Below are 21,973 nucleotides of genomic sequence, written 5' to 3'. Positions count from 1 at the left end.
TTGGGAAGCGGTGTCTCAGGAAGGCAGCGTCCATTATTAAGGACCTCCAGCACCCAGGGCATGCCCTTTTCTCACTGTTACCATCAGGTAGGAGGTACAGAGGCCTGAAGGCACACACTCAGCAATTCAAGAACAGCTTCTTCCCCTCTGCCATACGATTCCTAAATGGACATTGAAACCTTGGCTACTACCTTACTTTTTTTAATATACACTATTTCTGTTTTAGCACGTTTTTAAAATCTATTCAATATACGTAATTGATTTACTTGCTTATTTATTATTATGTTTTATTTTATTTATTTTTTTTCTCTTTCTGCTAGATTATGTATTACATTGAACTGCTGCTGCTAAGTTAACAAATTTCACGTCACATGCCAGTGATAATAAACCTAATTCTGATTCTGATTCTGAGAATGTACAAACTTCTGACAGACATGCTGGAAATAAACCCTGAACTTCAACTCTCCAGGCTGAAATAATGTCACACTAACCACTATAGTGCCATTGTTTCAATTTCCTCTTTAAAGAGATTCTATTTTGTGAGTTTGTTTTCTATGCATTCAACAATTTGCTCTGAATCAGCAACTTACTTCCTATTCATTGACAATTGTGGCTGATAAAAGTGCCAGCTTTAATCAATATGTTCATAGTGTGCATGAATGACTCAGAAAGTCAAAACCACCCTTGAGATGAGACGATGGTGGTGAAACACCTCCATGTGTCACTATGTCAGATGTAGTGAAGGTATTCTCACTGAAATGCTAGCCAAAGAGATCCATGATTTTGAGTCAGTGAATATAAAGGGATGGTGTGTGTGATCTAGAATAGACATTGGAAGTGGTGCTCTTCCCATTTGCCTCATGCTCTAGTTCTTCTGAGTGGCAGAGTATGCTGTTGGAGGACTCATAATGATGTGATGTAATATATCTTGTAGATGGTACAATCTAGAGCCACAGTATACTGATGGTGGGAAGACTAATTCTTCAAATTAAGTATAAGGAGTGAAAGAATTGGATTAGTTTATTCTGACTGCTATTGGACATTTTGACAATCATTGAACTATTTATCACACATAAAAATGAAGACGACGCTATCAAATATCTGATATGTTTTAAAGATGACAAATAAGGCTTGATGAGTGAAAAGCAACTTATTCCTCAGTGAATATCCATCCTATGATTTGCTCTCTCTGTGTAACTAATCCAGTTAAGTGGTGCCCATGATGTTAATGGTGGAAGTTTCAATAATGTTAATAGTACTGAAAATCAAGAGGAGATGATTAGATTCTCTGTTGTTGTGAATGGATACTGCTGGACACTTGTTGGTTAAGAATGTTCTGCCTTCTTAAGTTTCTTATCAACGTTCAAAGTAAATTTATTATCTATGTACATATATGCATATCACCATTGAGATTGATTTTCTTGCTGGCGTACTCAATAAATCCATGGTAGAATAATAATCATCGTAGAATCAATGAAAGACCTCACCAACATGGCATTCAACCAGTATACAAAAGACAACAAACTAGATACCTGCAAAAAAAAAATAATCTCAAGGTAGTATATCAAAGTTCAAAGTAAATTTATGATCAAAGCACATAAACTATATGTCACCACATACAACCCTGAGGTTAATTTTTGCATGTATACTCAATAAATCCATAGAATAATAAATATAACAGAATCAATAAAAGGTTACACCAACATGGGCATAAATCCAGAGTGTAAAAGATAACAAATTGTGCAAATACAAAAATAAAGAATTAATAATAGTAAATAAATAAGCAATAAATATGGAGAATATGAGATGAAGAGGCTTTGAAAGTGTGTCCATAGGTCGTGGGAACGTTTCAATGATGGGACAAGTGAAGTTGAGTGAAGGTATCCCCTTTAAATCAAGAGCCTGATGGTTGAGGGGTAATAACTGTACTTGAGCTTGGAGTCCTGAGGCTCCTGTACCTTCTCCTCAATGAGATCATGACCAGAATGGTGGGGTTCCCTCATGATGGATGCTGTGACAACAATGCTTCTTGTAAATGTGCTCAGTGGTGGGGAGATCCTTATGTATGATGAACAGGGCCATATCCATTACTTCTTGTAAGGTTTTCTGTTCACTGATATTGGTGATTCCATAGTAGGCTGTGATGCTGCTATCAATAAACTCTGAAGTACATGTCTATAGACATTTGTCAAAGCTTTAGATGACATGCTGAACCTTTGCAAACTTCTAAGAAAATAGGGGTACTGCCGCGCTTCCTTCATAATGGCACTTATGTGCTGGATCCAGGACAAATCCTTTGAAATGATGACATTGAGCAATTTGCAGTTGGTGACCCCCTCCATCTCTAATCCTCCATTGAGGACTGGCTCATGGATCTCTGGTTTCAACGTCCTGACGTCAAAAATCAGCTCCGTAGTCTTGCTGGTGTTGAGTAAGATGTTGTTGCACCACTCAGCCAGATTTTCAATCTCCCTCCTATCTGCTGATTTTTCACCACCTTTGATTCAGTCTATGACTATCGGCAAACTTGAATATAGCTTTGGAGCTATGCTTAGCCACACGGTCATAAGTGTAAAGCGATTAGAGCAGGAGTGGTGCTTGTGGTTCAACCGTGCTGATGGAGATTGTGGTGGAGATGCTGTTGCCAATCCAAACTGACTGGGGTCTGTAAGTGAAGAAATTGAGGATCCAATTGCAAAAGGAGATTTTGAGGCAGAAGTCTTAAAGTTTATTGATTAGTTTTGAGGGTATGATAGCATTGAACGCTGAGCTGTAGTTGATAAAAGGTGTGCGTCTTTGCTGTCCAGATGTTCCAGTGTTGAGTGACGAGCTAGTGCAATTCCATCTGCTGTGGACTTGTTGCTCCGGTAGACAAATTGTAGTGGAGCCAAGTAAAGAATTGATATGTTTCATCACCAACCTCTCAAAATACTGTGGATGTGTTAGTGGACAGTAGTCATTGAGGCAGATTACTTTGTTTTCCTTAGGCACCATCATAAATGATGTCTGCTTGAAACAGTTGGGTATCTCAGACTGCTGAAGCAAGAGGTTAAAGATATTAATGAACATCCCAGCCTGTTGATCAGTACTTGGCCAGGTTCATCCTCGCATGTCCGCCTCAGAATTCCCTTAACAATTCTTTCCAAGAAGTATTAACTTTAAGAGCAACAATTTATCTATCCAACTATGAATAAGAAATTAATATACTTTTGGTTGGTCCTTGGAGCTTTGTAAAATGTAAAGGAGATGAATTTACAGCATCGATCCCTACATGGAAGTGTGATGCTGTAGCCATAATTGTGAGGGACAGGATAGTTGCCCAATGTTCCAGTGTCTCAATATTTTAGAAAAGATAGAGAAGGAGGCAAAAGGGTGGGGAGTGGGTGAGGAGAGGATAATTTTGCTATTAATCAGGGACAATATCACAGGGGACATAAAGGAGGGTTTATCTACTGAGTCTGTAAGAGTAGAACTGAATAAAATCAGTCTGATGGATTATACCACAGGCAGCACTGTAGCCATCGAGACTTTGAGGAAAAGGTGGGAAAGGGTATAAAATCAACAGGATTGTTGTGAGTAACTTCAACTTTTCTAACAGACTGGGACCACATTAGTGCAAAAGATTAAGAAGGGATATAATTTAGTAGGTGTATCCAGGAGGATTTCTTAAATCAATATGTAGATAGTCCGATGAAAGGGGAGGCCATACTGGATCTGGTGTTGGGTCATGAACTTGACCTGATGACTGATCTTTCCATGCAAGAACAGTAATTGCAATTTCTGAAGTTTAAGATAACTATAAATAAGGTCAAGTATGAGCCTTGTGGGAGAGCAATAAATTGGAACAGGACAAATTAAGAGAATATTAGGCAGACACTAATTGGAATTAGCTGTTTTCGGGCAAGTCTGCATCTGACAGGTGGAGGGTGTTTAAAGAGCAATAGCACACAGGACAGGGCAGGTATGTTCCAGTAAGAAGAAAGCACAAGAACGGCAAAATAAGGGAACCTGGGATGTCGAGCAAGTAGTGAATTTAGTAAAGAAGAAAAAGGAAGCACATGTAAGACTCTGCCTGTGACTTTAAATCTCACTCAGGGAGGAAAGAGAACTTGACCCTTGACAGCCACTGCCACTCAATCCCATAAGGATTTATTACCCTCATGGGGAGTGAACGGCATCCTCAGGGCATTACTGACTGCATATTGGGATGACTTCCCCCTTAGGGCACCCATCTCTGTATTGGATAAACTCACTCCTGTACTCACTCATCCTCAATGACCATGTGGCCAGAGTCTTTCCTGGCTTCTGGCTGAACCTATCCCCCAATACCGTCAGTTCATTGATGGAGAACTCTCTGATCACTGTTGTCTTGGAGGGGCCGATATATTACACCCCCCCTCCACATTCCTCGTCCTCCTCCTGTCCCATGAGGGTTAGAGGGCCAAGGGCACTCATGATGGGTATGGGACTACGTGGTCTCGGATCTGGCCTGTACTATCTCTGGTGAGTAGGAGAAAAGGCGCTCATTTAGAAGGGGGACACCAAGGCTTTCCTCTAACCCCTCTTCTCCATCCCCCGCCACATCACCAAATGCTCCTTATTCCACATCCATGTGTCGGGGTTACCTCCCGGCAATACCAGGGCTCGGATCTTAACGTGGTCCAGATGCCACTGCGCCCAGTAGACACTCTCTAACTGATGCACATTCACTAGCCAACAAGACAGCCCTGAGCTCTTGTCCCTTAACTCTCTGGTCCAGGTCTGTGCTGACCGGGCAAACCCTCCCATGGTAACACATTGCTGGTTTATCAATTCCATCTCATTGCTCAAAATATCTACCTCTTTCTCGTTTTGTGAGATTATCTCATGCTGCTGCCTTATTATTTCTGTCAGAAGCCAGAAAGCGTCCCTTCGGCTTCCCTTTCTCTTGGCGAACCTTGCCTTATTAAGTACGGACGTGATGTGGTGTTTCCTTTTCACCCCAAGGGAGTCCAACTTGTCTGACCAGATTACAGGCATCCCGCAGACCGCCAGTAGATTGGCAAGACTCTCAAATCCTGCATTTGTTGTTGGTCTACCCTGGGACCTGGACCTTCTGGTACTGGAGTGGGGATTCTCTCTCTGATTTTCCCTTCCAAAGATCGTCATTTTCTGTTCAGTCACTGAACCCTGTTCGCAGTACCAATTGTTGAGGTAAATCAGGTTCATGGGTTCGGTGAGAGCAGATGGAAGAGACTTGCTAACAGTAAGTAGGTTAGCTATTTATTTACAAGACAAAAGAGACACTAAATATTCAGTAAACCCGTTAAGCTAAAGTCGGTTACAAATACCTATCTAAACAGAGTGCCAAAGTAGCAGGACAAAAGAGGCATTAAACATACACAGAGTAGCAAATACTTATCTGAAGTGTTTGCCCGAGCCCTCTGCACTGCAGTGCACCTCCACACCTGGTCCACAGAAAGCAGAAAAGAGACCGCATGTTTACCCCGCGCTAGATTTAAACCCCACCAGCGCCGTGGGGTGCTGCCCACAGGGGAGTGGCTTTCGATGAGCAGGTAAGTTAAGACATTTAATACAACCTCGCTGATGCAACATTGTACTCATTTCTGGTCACCCCATTACAGAATGGTGTCATGTATTGTCACTCTAAAAACTAATCAAAAGGAAAACACGAGAGCCTGGGAGAATGTGCATGCTGAATTTTACTTTAGTGAGGCACACATTTATGATGTGGTGACATCATGACGAATGCCATTCACATACTGAAGTCGATGAGCAAACATCCTAACAGAGGAGGTATCGTTTCTAGGTGGGACAGGAACAGAGTGGAGGGCTGAGGCTACGGCATCATCAGTGGACTGGTTTGAGTGTTAGGTGAACTGGTCAGTGAACTTCTGCGTTCCATGTTCTAAAATTGGTAAATGTATAGATCCGCAGAAGGCAGCTTGCATCAAGTTGTCACATTCCGGCATCATCATTTTCAGCCTCGATCAAAGACTTGTAATGGAAATGAGGATGAACAACTTCTTCCGGAAGATTGTGTCTTTGGAATCTTTTACCTCAGATAGTTGTAGACGAAGAGTCATTAAATATATTCAAGATGGAGATTAACAGAGATATAGACAAGGAGTTAAGGGACACAAAGACATGTTCATTCATTTCAGTGTCTCTCCCTCTGCACTTGGGCCATGAATGCACAGTTGTGTCAGAGGAGGTTGGATGTGGCAGACTAGTGATGAAATACACTGAAAGGTGGGACCAGGGGCAGTGATTCATAGGCAGTGGACATAGCAGACCTACAGGGCGCTGGCAAGATTCTGGGCACAAATGGGACAGTCAGAGACAAAATTGTAGATGTTCTAGGACATAGATGGCCACCAAAATCATCTCTTGATAAATTTCAGGGTCTGCTGAATTCCTGGATGGCCAAGCAGATAGGAGGAGTGGCCGCATTCCAACACTTTGGGATGCATCTTGGCAGGGACAAGCAATCAGTTGGAAGGTCCCATACCTGGTCTTGGGTTCCACTGTTGGGCGGCCCTCACCTCCACCTCTACTCCCCAAATTACTGGAGAAGCAATAGAACAAAATGTTGTCCAAATACATGAAAGCAAATTCATTCAAAATGTCCCAAAACACATCGTTGAGCAGGGCCTGAAAAAGAGCAGGAGTACTGACTAGACCAATTAGCATAACAAAGTGGCTGGTGTAGGTGTTGAATGCTGTCTTCCACTCTCCCCTTCTCAGATATGAACCAGAGGGGATAAGCTTTATGCAGCACTATCTTACTTTCTTGGAGAATATGGTTGCTCCTCGGAGATGTTCAAACGCATTGGCAAGTAGAAGAAGAGGGTAGTGGTTCCTCACTGTCATGTTGTTGAGGGGCTGATAATCAATACAGGGATGGGAGCTTGTCATCCATCTTGCCTGTCCCTGCTGGAGGGGCAAATGGATGGATAAACCTCAAGGCCAGTGCCTTTCTGATGTAATCTTCCCTAGTTATAGTTAACGTTTATGTACAAGAAGAAGAAAAAAGCTGGCCCTGGGAAGAACTAGTAGCAGGTAAGAGGCCAATGGCATGGTCGTATAGCTGGTGTAGAGGGAGCCTGAACACCAGGCAGGTCCACACTAGCAGTTAGCACTGGGGGAAATCAGTGATGAAGGATCTCTCATTCCACTCTGTCTCAACCGCAAGCATGCGGACCTTTACCTCATAGTGGCTGCCTACTGACCCCATACTGAAAGATCAAACACTCCCTTGAACTCAACTACGAACTGTGGGAAGGACGAGGCTGTGGGGGAACCTCTTTCTCCTAGACCATTAGACAGGGTGAGTGGTGGTCCACCAGAGAGATTCACCGTGTAAGCCAGTTCATGCACGCCATCACCGAACTGACCTGGGTGGGCCTGGAAAGTCAGCTCACACTGGGTAATAAAGTTTCAGCAGCTGTCGGTGTCACCAGACCGAGGAATACTTGGCATTGATCCAGAAACTGACAATGGAATCAGGGCATTAGTTGCTGAGAAGGATGAAACCATAACGGTAGATGATGTGGGAGATGCTGACAGTGGGACTGTCCTGGCTGAAGGTTGCTGCTACTGAATTGCAGTAATGGCTGCCATCTGATTATGGCTGTTCGTGGTGAGTTGCTGAACCATCGCTATGAGCGCTGATATGTGTTCTTCCTGCTCAGACTGGGCTTGCCACTCTGAAAGCAATTGCTGCACTGCTCCAGCCATTTCAGCTAACCCAAACTCCATAGACTTTAGCTTCTCCTCCACCTGACCGACGAACTTCGGTTTGGACAGGGCTTGCCGCTCTGCGAGTAGTTGTCACACCTTATGAGCCACATCCGCCCAACCAGCCTTTACTAACTTTGGCTTCTGTCCTGCCTGCCCAACGAAATTCAGGGCCAAGATCAGCTGTTCCCTCTCCACTTTGTTCATCTTAGTTGGTCAAGACTTGTTGGCACAAGTGTCCGGTTAAGGCACAAGTGCAGAGGGAGAGACACCGAAGTGGATTAACAGTTCACTGACTTGTAATAAGAACTGTGCAGGACAAAGGGAAAACAATAAATGCTAGGACAACTAAAACTCTCATACTGCAAGCTAACACCAACATTGTGGCTGGACGTAGTAACTAAATACTAACTGAATACTGCTCCGTTACAGTGTCAATTGAAACGGTAGTCTTCTTTCTTGGTACAAGGACAAAGGTAAGTAGATATTGCTCTGCTTTTGGTTATTTCTTGATGAGACTGGAACATGGGGAAGGGAGTTAAATGCACCACAATGAAGCATTAATTGGCTGCAACGTGCATACTCATGAGCTTAATTGCTGAACCCATTACACAACCCACTTGCAAAGGCATGCAGACCCCATGGCTGAGACATCCACTAGTCTCTGGACTGATATTCAACAGAGTTTTGATGCATTGAGGATCTCCTTTTTAAGAGGTGCAGCCATGACTGTGATCAACCCTAGTAAGCTTCAGCTGGTGCTAGCAATTCCTGGTATTACACTCCACGTACATGCATGAAAGCGATAAGCTGTGCCCCTAACTTTGGTTGTAGATCCAGTCATAGAGAGGATAAATTTCAGGTGTGACTGTCACTGGATTAAATTGTGCAATGTGAATCCAGCATTCATTTTCAAACTTAATCCCATTTCTTCTTATCCTGATTTAGAATTAAGAAAAAAGTGACAAACATTTTCCATGAGACTGTTGATAGAAAAAAATCAATGAATCAAATTTTAAAAGTTCCCATAAACATGTATTTGATGCAGTATAAGTTATTGGTCATACATTGGGCCCGCAGGACAACAAACCAACCAATTAGATCATAGTCAAGAGAGGGTAAAAATTGAATTGAACAGTCAAAACAAATAAGAGTACAACACAAAAGCAGCATTTACTTAATCATAAACCATTGATAGCTGCTTCATCAATCGAGTGGTATATTCTTGAAAATAAACAATGATCCACCAAGGTTACTTCTACTAGAATGTTCCAACTAATAAAGAAGTTCATAATGGAAAATGCAATACAATTTAAATCAATGAGTAATTTAAAAATAAATCAAATACTGTACCTCTACTTCAGGAAATTTTACGGAATGAAATTAATAGTGTATAATAGAGCACGTATCCCATTGTAAAATATGGTGCTATTAAGCAGGGAATATTAGCATAAAATGTGAATTGTAGTCTCATTTGGTACTTGTAAATATCTATATTCCTTTCATCTCTGCAGAAAGCAGTGTGTTAATAACATGCTCTGGTGGCATCTATTAAACCTGTCATTACATAATGTAATCATAGCTTATAGCCATTTACTAAATCCATTGTATTGTACAAGCTATCGATGTTTCCTAATGCACCTGTTACCCATTAATATCAGCACTACCTCTTCAAATAGTTTTGCATTTTGCTCCCAGCTAGATTCGGAAATGAAATGCACTAATATAGTCATTTTTTGCAACACAACAATGCCCTTGGATTAAAGAATGGCAAAAGTTTCATGTAACCTTAAAACTTGTAATAGTGTGGTCTTGCTTGAATAATATCTTTTCATTATTATAAGCAAAAATCAATCGAAGGGACTGAACTGTAAAAAACGTGACTGATAGGATTTAGAACTTATTTCTGCTGTATTAATCTAAGGGGTTGTGTATCCAACTTAAATTATGTTACACTAAACTTTAATGGACTCACAATAAGTAATTCAGACGCAATTTGGCTCCAAAGTGAAGATGGCAAATCTCATTGATAAACTAGTTTCAGCATTGAACCACAGATTTTCCATTTTGTTGCTATTGATTTTTAGATCAGTTAAAGTGATCCTTCCTGTGTATCCTCTCTTCTTGCAATATTAATTTTCTTGCATTTATGATATAAAGAACAATGCAATCCATAAATGTTGCTTTGGGTAAGTATGCAAAAGTGAATTCCCTACATAAGAGAGCAGTATGAATTCTCAAAACCTAATGGGAAGCCTTTATTAAAATTATTAAAAAATTAAACAATCAAGATATAAAATGGATGCTTAATCAAAGTGCTTTGTTATTGTTGAACAGATGCCACATCTAAACCATGGAAGTGAAAGTCTACAGCTATGATAAGTGCTCTCTCTCCTTCTACCCTCAAAACATAATTCTAATACTTGAGAATAATACTTAATCTTTTGAATCAATCTGCATTTTTTATGCCAATAGCTGCTCCAGGATCCTAATTTTAAAATATTAGTTGCAAAAGAGGAAATAACATTTTACAAAGATCGGGTAAGATGATCTTCTCAAATACCATAATCATAATGCCTTTTATTTGCTGTGGGTGCTGATGATGTATCTTCAATTTTATTCACTTCTGGGCTCTGGGCAGCACTGTGAATGCCAATATTTACTTCCATCCATAAATGCCTTTGAGAAAGTGATGGTGCATCACCTTCTTGAACAGCTGTAGCCTTTCGAGAGAAAGGACTCCTACCATGCTGTTCAGGAGAGAGCTCCGGAATGGCTGCTTGTCTCCTGTATGTGAGTGTTTGCTGTGTGGTATGGCCTCACTGAGACAAGTGGAAATCAATCCATACGTACCCAGGCCATGGCTGTGTAATCCTCAGCTACAATAAGCCATAAGACCATGAGATACAGGGGAGTGTTAGGCCATTCAGCCCATCAACTCTGTTCCACCTTTTCATCATGGCTGGTTTATTATCCTTCTCAACCCTATTCTCCTGTCTTTCCTGTAACATTTCTGCTCTGACTAATCAAGAACACATTAACCTCTGCATTAAATATACCCAATAACTTGGCCTCCATAGCCATGCATGGCAATAAATTCCATACGTTCATCATTCTTTGGCTAAGGAAACTCTTCCTCACCTATGTTCGAAATGGACATGCCTCTATTTTGAGGCTATGCCCTCTGGTCATAAACTCACTCACTATAGGACACAGCCTCTCCATATCCACTCTATCTAGGCCTTTCGGTATCAGATAGGTTTCAATGAGATCCCCCCTCATTATTCTAATCTCTAGCGAGTACAGGCCCAGAACCATCAAACACTCCTCATATTTTAATACTTTCATTCCTGGAATCATTCTTGTGAACATCTTTTGGACTTTCTCCAAGACCAGCACATCTTTTCTTAGATAAGGGGCCCAAAACTACTCACAATACTCCATGTCCAGTCTGACTAATACATCATTGCTTTTATATTCTAACCCTCTCAAAATGAATGGTAACATGTATTTGCACTCCTTACCACCGACTCAACCTGAAAGTTAACCTCTAAGGAATCCTGCATAAGGACTCCTAAGTCCTTTTGCACCTCTGGTTTTTTTTAATTTGTTCCCTGTTTAGAAAATAGTTTATGATTTTTTTCCTTCTACCACAATGCATGAACATACACTTCGCTACACTTTATTTCATCAGACACTCTTTGCCCATTCTCCTAATCACTCTAAGTCCTTCAGCAGACTCCCTGCTTCCTCAGCACTAGATGCCCTCCAGCTTTCTTGATAATATCAGGCATTTGACAGGGTTCCACAAGGTAGGCTTATTCAGAAAGTCAGCAGCCATGGGATCCAGGGTTGGCCAGGTTGATTCAGAATGGACTTGCCTGCAGAAAGCAGAGGGTCGTGGTGGAGGGAGTACATTCGGATTGGAGAGTTGTGACTAGTGGTGTCCCACAAGGATCGGTCCTGGGACCTCTACTTTTCATGATTTTTATTAACGTTCTGAATGTGGGGGTAGAAGGGTGGGTTGGCAAGTTTGCAGATGACACAGGGGTTGGTGGCATTGCAGATAGTGTAGAGGATTGACGAAGATTGCAGAGAGATATTGACAGGATGCAGAAGTGGGCTGAGAAGTGGCAGATGGAGTTCAACCCAGAGAAGTGTGAGGTGGTACACTTTGGAAGGACAAACTCCAAGGTAGAGTACAAAGTAAATGGCAGGATACTTGGTAGTGTGGAGGAGCAGAGGGATCTGTTGGTACATGTCCACAGATCCCTGAAAGTTGCCTCACAGGTATATAGGGTAGTTAAGAAAGCTTATGGGGTGTTAGCCTTCATAAGTCGAAGGATAGATTTTAAGAGTTGCAAGGTAATGATGCAGCTCTATAAAACTCTGGTTAGGCCACACTTGGAGTACTGTGTCCAGTTCTGGTCGCCTCACTATAGGAAGGATGTGGAAGCATTGGAAAGGGTACAGAGGAGACTTACCAGGATGTTGCCTGGTTTAGAGAGTATACATTATGATCAGAGATTAAGGGAGCTAGGGCTTTACTCTTTGGAGAGAAGGAGGATGAAAGGAGACATGATAGAGGTATAAAAATATTAAGAGGAATAGATAGAGTGGATAGCCAGCACTTCTTCCCCAGGACATCACTGCTCAATACAAGAGGAGATGGCTTTAAGGTAAGGGGTGGGAAGTTCAAGGGGGATATTAGATGAAGGTTTTTCACTCAGAGTGTTGTTGGTGCGTGGAATGCGCTGCCTGAGTCAGTGGTGGAAGCAGATACACCAGTGAAATTTAAGAGACTACTAGAGGTATATGGAGGAATTTCAGGTGTGGGGATTATATGGGAGGAAGGATTTAAGGGTCGGCACAACATTGTGGGCCGAAGGGCCTATAGTGTGCTGTACTATTCTATGTAAGTTTGCCACAAAACCATCAATTACATCATCCACATAATTTACATATGCAAGCCCCTCATTGGACCCATATGCATACTTGGCCCATTAGCCGGCTGTGGTAAGAGCCAGGGGACTCAATGGTTAGAAGGCTACGTTTCATAAACAATATACTGCACATCTAGAATCGACATGATTTGGGGTTCAGCCAAACAGGAACATGGTGAATTTCAAATTAAGAAAACCTCGATTTGAGCTAATGCTTTGTAAATACTGTTCATACACAATTGTCAGTTGGCGCAAAGTAACAGATCATAAATAGATCCCCTAAAATTTTAAAAGAAGTATATTTAATAGGAAGTTAGCAGGAAAGAGAAAAAAATAAATAAAAAGGCCTATTACAGTTAACCCAGTCCAAAGCTGCACATAAAGTTGGAGCTCATCTTGAAGTTGTCCTTTTTACTCACGCGCTAGACCCACAGTCTGCATGAAAGCACACACCACATCCTGAACTTCGTTTGAAATTCATCTTGAACCAATGGGCTCCCTCTCAGGACCTCCATGGAGTCATTTATCTGCAGAAAGGACTTCATGCAACAGGGATGCTCCTTCCCATGGCATACTCAGCCATCTTTCCTCCTGTCCTCTCCGCAGATTCTGGCAAAAAAAAAACGTGAACCACACCATCCGTCATACATCTCTCTCCACCCCACTCCCTCGAACTTTCTCCTGATTTCACTATCCTGATTGGTTGACACAACCTTCCTAATTTGAACACCATAGTCCCTTATGTTCTAGCCAAAACCAACGGATCCTAAAAGTAGACCACACTGCTTTTACAGAACTACTAAAATGAAATATCTACAGCATAGTAGTAAAAATCCTAACCAGGCCATTAGACTCTCTCCCTCCCCCAAAAATAGTCATGCTGTCATGACTTTGGAACTTTTTAAAGCAGTTTTCAAATGAATTTCATGATTTCAGGATCCTCAATCCATTTATAAATGGAAGTGGCATATCTCACCATGGGAATGGACATAACACTCTTTTTCCCAGCTGCATCTTTGTCAGCCTAGCTAGGAGTTTCCTAATTCTCTGAGATCTCCGTGTCTCATCTTCAGCTTCAACCACTCTTCATGACACCTTTCTGTCTACTAGAGGGTGCCTCTCCCTGTCTAACTTTCATATCTTTTCCGGCAGCCCAGTCCCCCTCCTCCATGACTAAACATAACCTCCTTCAGTTTAATCAGGTGCTGCTAAACATCTTCAACCTCCGCTGGTGTTAACCAGTGAGGCCTTTCTCAGAAAGGGGTGTCCTTGGTCGTTCTAATAGTGTGGCAAGTATTCTTGGAGCAACTAACATCAGACTCATCATAGAAAGGGCATCTTCGCTTTCCAGCATCTTCTCAGCTCATCTTCTTTTCCATTCCTCGCACATCGGTGAGGCACCCATGTCGCAAGACCTCAATGTTGACTTCCTCAATCCAGGAGACTGTTTCTCTTCAATTTCCCATGGAAAACCAGACACAACCAGCACAGGAAAAAATGTGTCAGTCGGCACCCCACGCCTGAGGGTGACCTCTCTCCCTGAGGTGTTCCTGACAATCACTGTCATCCTGTTTGCATAAACAGCTGAAGATATCTGCAGTTCAGGTCTTACCAGCACTCCTGCAGGTAAGCGTGACTCTTCCTGGTTATCAGGAGCATCCACCTGGATGGCCGAGCCATTGGGAATTCTGGCGAATTTGGGGGTTCCTGTCACTCTAGCTACTCCTCCAGGATGGAACATGACAGGTTTAGACGGGGTGTACCTCACAGTTCCTCATCTCTGCTCATCATCCTGCTTAGGAGGAATTTGCACCTTCTTAAAAGCATCTCTGAACACAGGGTGAATGGACAAGGTTTTCAAATGTTCTCTCCATGTCTCTCCTTGCATGATCCCATGAGCCTTCTCACAACTGAAGTTTTTGATCCCACAAGAAAGGAAGCTCCACCCTTTTGACTGGATCTGGGCAGACTAATACTGGTGTGTCAATAGTCTTAGCTACTCCAACATCTGCTTCCGAAAACTCCAGTTTCAATGACAAGTCACCATCGAATCTTTAATGGCACTGAGTGTTGTCAATGGTAAATGCATCAAATACTGGTTGTAAAAAATCTATAAAGCAAAGTAGCTTGAGAACCCGTGTCAAGAATAGCTCCAGCATGGATACATCAGAGCATAGTCCCAATAAACTTTCAGGAATGGTGTTTTGCTCTTCAGTATTTCCCTTGATTCACTGATTGGAACGTACCCTCTCTGAAATGCCTGCCTGTTCCTTTACTGGTTCTCTCCGTACTTTTGCCTCTTTTCTTCTCTGTTTGATTAACCGCTAACTTACTTTTCGAAGATTTTCCTGTCCCTCACAGTCTCTCTTGATATGTCCATCTCCTCCACAGTTGTAAGAGGAAATGCCCGTAAGCCTCCGTAGTCGAGAGACCCTTTTCACTAACAGTCCGCTACATCGTAAGTCCTACCTGTGGGTTGGGTTTCCCAACAGACGTAGCACATTTAACTGAAACATTAGCAGACATCCATTGAATCAGCTCAGCTCAAAGATTTTCCACCTCATTCCTCAAAAGCTTCCAGTGCGGCCTCCTCTACATCGGTGAAACCCGATGCAGATTGGGGGACTGCTTCGTCGAGCACCTCCGCTCCATCCGCCACAACAGACAGGATCTCCCAGTAGCCACCCATTTCAACTCTGTTTCACATTCCCATTCAGATATGTCCATACATGGCCTCCTCTACTGCCATGATGAGGCTACACTCAGGTTGGAGGACCAACACCTCATACACCACCTAGGTAGTCTCCAGCCCCTTGGTATGAACATAGAATTCTCCAAATTCCGGTCATTCCCTCCCCCTCCCTTCCCCTACATTCTCTTTTTGGAACCTCATCCCTTTTCCTACCTCTGCATTGGTACTAATATGTACCACAATTTCAGATTGCTCACCCTCCTTCTTTGGAATGCTGTTGACCCAGACTGAGACACCCCTGACCCTGCCACCTGGGAGCAACATACCATCTGAGTGTCGCTTCCACATTGACAGAATTCCTGTTTGTTCATCGGGCTATGGTATCGCCCATCATTATTGCACTCCTCTTTTACCCCCTACCCTTCTGATCTGCAGAGCTAGACACAGTGCCAGAGACCCCAATTGCTACAGTTTCCCCAAAAGGTTACTCTATCCCCAGTAGTATGCTTACTATTGAGGGGAAAGGTCACACTGGTACTCTGCACTGGCTGTCTGTTCCCTTTCGCTCCCTTATCAGTCACCCAGATTCCTTCCTTCTGCGATTTAAGGGTGACTACCTTCCTTAGCTTCTATTTATCACTTCCCCATTCTCCCATATGAGCAGAAGGACATCCAGCTGCAGCTCCAGTTCCTTAACAGTGTCTCTAAACCATGACCACACCAAGTTCAAAGATGGGAAGAAGAGCCATAGCTTCTTTCTAAAGTTTGTACCTTCCTGGAGATGTGAGTACAGACAGAATGTGCTATGGCACGTTCCTTCGTCACAATGGGCAGGCTTGAGAAGTGGGGTATAGAGAGAATAAAAATTCTGAAGAAAACTTGCTAACCTGCTGAGCTGTACAGTAAAGGTGAGCTGTACAAAGGGGCTCTTATCCTGACACATAGTGAGATTATTAAATTTCACTTAGCAAAAAATAAGACCATGGAGAAAATATAATTGTCAACACACATTAATTATATAATTGTCACACATGTCACATTGCCCACTATGCACATACACCTTCTAATTGGCAAGTTGCAAAATATGATAGTGTCTCTCAACGATGTATCTCTCTATCCCATTAGATGGGAGGATACCCCAACCTAGGCAGAATTCACAGCCACTAGATGAAAAAAAAACACCATCTATCATTTCCATATTCGTCTTCTGGAACCATGCCAAGTGTCTGTTTGGTGCTAAAGTTACAAAACCATCTTTTCTGTAGAGAATAATTTTGAAGTTATTGCTAATCTAGGATGGCATTTTACGCTCACCATTTAATTTCAGCTTGGAACGTGCAATGTGGAAGTTGGCAGATTGATATTTAAATTTAATATTTGCTGTAAGATGAGACTGATATAAGCCAATCATGGTTTTATGCGAAGTAAATGTTTTTACTCTTGGGGAAAGTTTAGCAATTTAGCGATCTTGGCACAGCGCTGAACAAATGAATGGATGTACAGATTGCATCAAGCATGTACTGTTCCTTTCACAATCTTCCAGGGTTTGGTCTATAATAAAATTAAATTTGAAAATATATGGAGAAAGGGGCTTTTAACCTTCAAGGGTCAAGTGTTTAGGGAGCTCCAGAAAAAAAAATGATATGCACTGAATGCCCATTTTATTAGGTACACATATATACCTGCTTGTTAATACAGGTGTATCACGTATCAGTCAATCATGTGGCAGCAACTCAATGTATAAAAGCATGTAGACATAGTCAAGAGGTTCAGTTGTTGTTCAGATCTAACATCAGAATGGGGAAGGGATGTGATCAACAGTAAGAGACTTTAACCGTGGAATGATTATAGATGCCAGATAGGGTAGACTGAGTACCTCAGAACCTGCTGATCTCCTGGGATTTTCATACACAGAACTCTCTAGACTTTACAGAGAATGGTGCATTAAAAAAATTCAGTGAGAGGCAGTTCAATGGGTGAAAAAGCCTTGTTAATGAAAGGATTCAGAGGAGGTTGACCAAACTAGTTCAAGCTGACAGGAAGGTGACAGGAACTCAATTAACCATTTGTTCCAACAGTGGTGTGCAGAAGAGCATCTCCGATCACACAACACGTCCAGCCTTGAAGTGGATAGGCTACAGCAGCAAAAGAGCACGAATGTACAGTCACTGGCTACCTTATGATGTGCAGGAGGCACCTCATGAAGTGGCTACTGAGTGTAATTCACAAACCAAATCCCAACTCACTTCAAAGGCATCAGTTTCCAAATTTATTGGAGGTAGGATAGAAGCTGGGTGGAAGAACTGTGTGCAATGTTGGGAGACAGATTGGCCTTTGAATCTTTTAACGATTCTCAGTTCCCGCGTTTAAATGGTTAAGTTTTATTTTAAAAAAATAAAGGTTATCAGTCTTCTGAGATCACTGCAAGGAAAGCTGCTGGAACGTGTTTCATTCACAGGGAATACACATTTATTGCAAGGGTGGACAGAGTGTTTCACTCAAACCCAATAAGCTAAATTCCTTGCATCGATGAACTGTATCTCCTCAATTTTACATTTAGCAGGTGCCTTCTCCTGTGATGCAAAGTCGTCTAATGGGTAACTGGGATATCTGTTCGACTGGTTGGTAGGCATGAAAACTATTAAAAATAAATTAAAACATGTCTTGTCATTTATTTCAGAAGACTTCTAGGAAATCAACACTATGTTTCCCATAACTCATCTGATTGTTCACTTCCCAGCCCTGGATTATAATACAGCTGCTGAGAGGAAATACATGTACAGTATATAAATCTTTGAAGCATTTGTATAAATTTGATTTTGCTAAAGGAAGTACAGATTCTATTATGAATAGTGCTCATTAAATACCTCACCTTGCCACCTTGCTTTTAGTCCTATTATCTGAACCATTTGGCAGCTCTTGAAAAAACATGAGGAAACATGCTCAAAGGACTGCTTGTCCTATTAAATCTGCTCCTTTCGGATTCTATGAATTACTTATGAAGGAGCAGACGCTGAGGGAAAAATCTGCACAGATATGCTATGATTACTAAGATAATGAAGAGAGTATGATTCAGGCAACCATAACATAAAGCAAAGATTATATGCATAGGGATGAGCAGGAACCTAAATTGACAGCCAACCTAAATTTATAAGTGTGTATGTCATAGCTGGGAAGTTACAACAGCAACCTGAGGAATAATTGTCCAATGTAATAAATATATGCGTTGATTTTTAAAATGTGCATTTTACGTTGTCACATAGGGCATGCAAGAATATGGAAAATATGTTGGTTAAGGAATAGAAAACAAAAATCTAATGGTTTAAAGATCTCAGATTATTCTTCTCTGTTTGGGAGTCTAGTATAAAATGACATTAAATGTTAAATTGTAATTGTGTTGTTTACTATTGAATTGAGGGAGATTTTGTCACAACTGGCAAACATCTGCAAGTCTCTCCACCAAAAACATGTGGATATCAGATCAGCCAAAACTTTATTCTTGGCACTCATTTTGTTTCAGATAAGGAAAATGCAACAAGGGCAAGTAATTAGAATTGAAGTGTGCACTACTCATTATATAACTTAACAGGCAAAACATACTCAAGGTCTGAGATCTGCATCTTTGGTGTTTGTGAATGGTTGCTAGAACAAAGAGCAGATGACTTTATCCTAAAAGAGGTTGAAGGCTAGAGTGCACTGCCTATGGTGAAGGAAGATTTTCAGGATGACAGAGAAAGATGGGGGGAGGTGGTTGGAAATAGTCAGCTGTTCTTGTAGAATGCTTGCATACTCACAATGGGCCAAATTTTCTACTCTGCTGGAATCATTCTAAAATTCAAATTCTAACAATTCCCTGAAGTGTTTGAGGTGCAGTCTTCAGCTGTTGTGCCGTTTAGGGTGTGGTAATTACAAGTGTCATCATTTTTCTGAACAGTTTATGAGCATTACCTCACTATTCCACTTTTCCACTATTTATTTATTTTTTATTTTAACTTATTATGCCTGGTACTGTCTTGCTGACATAAAACAACAAATTTCACGACTAATGTCAGTGACAATAATCCTGATTGTCATTCTGATTCTGAAGAGACTGTTTTGGTAAGTAAGTGGAAGTCGGTGCCAGAGTCCAATGCCCAGAATTGGACTTTTATAAATGTTGTAATGAACCAGAGGGGATGGCAGAGTCCTGGGCTGGACATCCTGCGCACTGAAGAAAGATGAAGCATCTCCCATATCCTCCCCTTTCCAGGTGTAGTGATCACTGCAGGCCACGGTTTGGCGTGCCATATAGGAGGTCACTTGTTTACGGCCTCTCCTACATCATGTACCCATAGCAATGCCTTCACTTGGTGCGTCCCTATTCTTACTGAGTTTGCTATGTCATGGCACGACCGAGTGTCTAGCTGTATAACTGGGCTGGTAGGCCATGACATAGCCCTAGTGTGCAGCCAGCCCAGGAGAAGGACTATGCTGATTCTAAACCGGCGTAGATTGGGTTTGTTAGCCCTTCCAGGCAGTCTGCCTAGGAGAAGGAAAACTCTGATACCCAATCTACAGTTTTGCAGACACCGTAGTCACCGTAGCTTGCTGTGCCATTGTGGAACATCCTCTGACCTAAAGAGTGAAATTGGTCCTCCTGTTAAACTTACGCCCTGCAAGTGGAAAGAAACGACGACCTATAGCGATGGAGAAGGGGCGCCTCTACAGTATCCAGTGATGGTGCTGTCGCTCTTGAGGAGTCTTCTTTCTTCTTGATCTTCGCAAATGAAGAACCAGCCATCATCATCATCAACAGTGAACCAGAGAGCAGTTTGTCACATGGCACAATCCTTGAAGGAAATTACCTTACGCAATAATTATTGATCATAACCAATATCAAATACATTACAAGGCTTTAACATATCTCTGAATGGCAAATCATCAAGCAAGCTTTGATCCCTTTTGCAAGATACCATTTTGAACAAAACAAATTTAAAATACCATTTTGAGTTAAGATTGTGTTTTGAGGATATTAGAAGCTAATTTGCAACTGAAGAATTCAGGTAAATTTCTATCTCCAATCAAGGACCCTCTAAATCTTCTCAAGGATCATAAAGCATGGTATATGCTGCTTCTTTATGTCAGCATAATCAAATGTAGTGTAATTTGAGCGGCATTATGATTGATATGCTGATAATTTTTTGAATATCCAAATCTTTTGATTCTTAAATCAAAGTTGAAGGTTCAAAGTAAATTTATTATCAAAACACATATATGATAATAACCCTGAGATTATTAACCCAGATACAACCCTGAGATTAATTTTCTTGTGAGCATGCTCAATAAATCCAAAAACCATGATAGAATCAATGAAAGACCATACCAACAGACGGACAACCAGTGTGCAAAAGACAACAAGTGGTGCTAATTCAAAAAGAAAGGAAAAAAATAAGTAATGATAATAATAATAATAAATAAGTAATAAATATCAAAAACATATGATGAACAGTCCTTGAAAGTGAGCCTATAGGTTGGGAACAGTTCAGTGATGGGGCAAATAAAACTTGGTGGAGTTACCCCACCTTGGTTCAGGAGCTTGATGGCTGAGGAGTAATAATTGTTCTTTAACCTGCTGCTGTGAGTCCTGAGGCTCCTGTACCTTCTTCCTGATGGCAGCAACAATAAGAAAGCATGACCTGGATGATGGGGATCCCTGATAATGGATGCTGCTTTCTCACAACAACGCTCTGTTTAGATGTCCTCAGTGGTGGGGATGGCTTTACCATGATGGACAGGGCCACATCCACTGCTTTCTGTAGGATTTTCCATTCAAGGGCATTGGTGTTTCTATATCAGGCTATGATGCAGCCAATCAATATATACTCTACCACACGTCTATAGAAGTTAGCCGAAGTTATAGGTGTCATGCCAGATCTTCACAAACTCTTAAGAAAGTAGAGGCACTGCCATGCTTTCTTCGTTGTTGCAGTTACGTGTTGTGCCTAGGTCAGGTCCTCTGAAATGATAGAACTGAGGAATTTAAAGTTGTTGAACTTCTCCACCCTTGTTCCTCAATGAGTACTGGCTCACGAACCTCCGGTTTCCTCCTCCTGAAGTAATTAATTAGTGACTTGGTTTTGAGTGAGAGGTTGTTGTTATAGCACCATTGAGCCAGATTTTCAATCTCCCTCCTATATGCTGATTTGTCACCGCTTTGATTTGTCCTTCGATGGAGGTGTCATCAGCAAACTTAAATATGCTCTGCATTTTAGAATGATGTCTAAGTACTATTTGTTTAGGATTCATAATCCTTTTCATTATTTTGTACGTATCCTGATGGCACTACTGTAAGAGAACTTAGGCATTTACTCTTCATTTAGATTTGGGTTAACTACTACCTTCTTTATCTGCACAGACACAGTTATGAAGATTGAAATACATTTTATGTACTCTTTATATGTAAATTAAACTAAGGCAGTTTTTATTTGCCTTAATAACACTTTGTCATTGTTTTTTCCTTGATGCTTTTTACATTTGTTTAGCCAGAATATCTCCTCTGATTATTTCTTCCCTGAATACGCACAGTGGCTTTCTTTTCCCCATTAATGTATGGGCTCAG

The sequence above is a fragment of the Mobula hypostoma genome, chromosome 16 (assembly GCF_963921235.1).
Source record: "Mobula hypostoma chromosome 16, sMobHyp1.1, whole genome shotgun sequence".
NCBI lineage: Eukaryota > Metazoa > Chordata > Chondrichthyes > Myliobatiformes > Myliobatidae > Mobula > Mobula hypostoma.
The sequence above is the reverse complement of the archived record's forward strand: the minus strand, read 5'-3'. Positions refer to the sequence as shown.